Source organism: Coregonus clupeaformis, unplaced genomic scaffold, assembly GCF_020615455.1.
Source record: "Coregonus clupeaformis isolate EN_2021a unplaced genomic scaffold, ASM2061545v1 scaf3266, whole genome shotgun sequence".
Lineage (NCBI taxonomy): Eukaryota > Metazoa > Chordata > Actinopteri > Salmoniformes > Salmonidae > Coregonus > Coregonus clupeaformis.
The window spans coordinates 1-2,248 of NW_025536720.1; the positions used below are offsets into that span (position 1 = coordinate 1).

The window sequence follows — 2,248 nt, forward strand, 5'->3', positions numbered from 1 at the left end:
TCACCTGAGAGTGGAGGAGGTGCGTGATTGCACTTTGATGAAAATAACTGAATTATGTCTCCTCCCCCCAAGGCTTAAACGAAAGCACACACACACAGGCAGACAGTATTGCAAGTATTGCTTCTCTCTCACACACAAAGTTTTGTCGTTGAATAGTTAGTCGCTGTGCTGAGAATCTTCCAGAACCTGTAAGTAAAAGCTTGCCTATTATTGATAATGATAAAAATGAAAAGGTTTGTCTAAATCTTAAAGTTATGGATATTAGAAATCTGTGGGATATTTTTCTTCACATCTTTCAGAAAAAACCTGACAGCCTGTTGATTTAAGATATATTTTTTATATTAGATACGTTAACATAGTGCCAGTGATGAAGTCACCGAGTCTAATTTGAACGTGTTTTAATTTAACATGATAATGTCTTTTGCAGCTTCCTGACCGGCGGCTCTAAGCACAGATCCAGGATCAGCAGCTGACCCTCATCAAATCCAAACCAGGACCTTAATAAACCACAAAGGGGAAAAACTGACCTCAGACCAGCGTTTAAACCCCCGTCTTCCCTGCCCAGATACTGACTCTCCGTCCAGAGTTCCTCTGTGCTCCAGCCGTCCATCCGTCCATCCGTCCGTCCGTCCATCCGCACCCCAGCCAGCTAGCCATGGGTCTGACGAGCGAGGACATGGAGTGCTGCATCTGCCTCCAGCCCTACTCTCGCATGGAGAAGATCCCTCGGATGCTCCACTGTAAGCACACATTCTGTGGGCCGTGCTTGCAGACCATGTCCAGTCTCCAGAGCGGCCTGCTTACAGTACGCTGCCCCCTGTGCCGCTGGATCACCTGCACCGGGCCCATCCTCACCCTGTCGGGGTCGCTGTGGGTTAACACTGAGATCTGGGACCAGATACTAGACAGACAACAGGAAGAGGAGGAGGAAGGAGGAGGAGGAGGAGGAAGAGGAGAAAGAGTGGATGGGAGCTAACAGACAGACACAGACCACTACACAGTATGAATGGTGAGTACCCCAAGCGAAGGTGGATGGACGGACAGACTGTTTACAAACCTTCCTCTGCTCTCTGATTTTTTTCCACGTATTTTCTTCTCTCTCTTTTGCTGCGCTCCCTGCTTTCTCTCGCTCTCTCTCTCTCGTATCTCTCTTTCTCTCTCTTTTGCTGCGCTCCCTGCTTTCTCTCGCTCTCTCTCTCTCGTATCTCTCTTTCTCTCTCTTTTGCTATCACTCTCTCTTTCTCTCTCTTTTGCTGCGCTCCCTGCTTTCTCTCGCTCTCTCTCTCTCGTATCTCTCTTTCTCTCTCTTTTGCTATCACTCTCTCTTTCTCTCTCTTTTGCTGCGCTCCCTGCTTTCTCTCGCTCTCTCTCTCTCTCGTATCTCTCTTTCTCTCTATCTCGCTTCTCTCCCTTTCTGTATGGCTATATCTATTTGTCTTGATCTCTCTCTCGTCAGTTGTATTGTTGTACTGCGATATTACTTTAGGTGGCGGTTTCCTCACGATGATCGTATTTATGATCGTTACATGCAGCTAGTACAGCTTCTTTCTTAGGTTCAGGCGTCTGTTAAATGACTAAATTGTCATTCTCTCTCTCTCTCTCTCTCTCTCTCTCTCTCTCTCTCTCTCTCTCTCTCTCCTCTCTCTCTCTCTCTCCCCCCCCCCCTCTCTCTCTCTCTCTCTCTCTCTCTCTCTCTCTCTCTCTCTCTCTCTCTCTCTCTCTCTCTCTCTCTCTCTCTCTCTCTCTCTCTCTCTCTCTCTCTCTCTCTCTGCCTGCTCTGTTTCTTTCTCCCTCCTCTCCTGTCCTCTAGTTCTCCATCAGGGCACTCTGGCCTGAGGCTAAAGCTACAGAAATTCCTGAGGAGGATGAAGCACAAAGTACTGTAAACCAAGAAGACGAAGAGCAGAGGGAAAAGAAGACTGGTTTCTATCATTTCAGAGTAGGAGAGACTCACTGAAGTAATGAAGCTAATGCACAAAACAGGACCGACCGGGGATGTTCCATAGCAAAGCAAGGTTGAACCAATCACAAGGATTCATATGCTTTAGGTTTGCTTGAGTTTGGATATGTGTTGTCAGTTAACTAAGGGTTAAATAATAATACTAATAATAAAGGGTTGAGGATTGAGGATGAAAAGATATTAAATGGATTGAGGATGAGGATGAAAGAATATATTAAATGGATTGAGGATGAGGATGAAAATATATTAAATGGATTGAGGATGAGGATGAAAGAAGGATAAAGGAAG

The 2,248-nt window shown here is 46.0% G+C and overlaps 1 pseudogene; it reads left to right on the forward strand.

Moving 5' to 3' along the window:
* Positions 1-565: 565 nt before the first annotated feature.
* On the forward strand, positions 566-1,886 carry LOC123489765 (annotated as a pseudogene).
* The last annotated feature ends 362 nt before the right edge of the window (positions 1,887-2,248 follow it).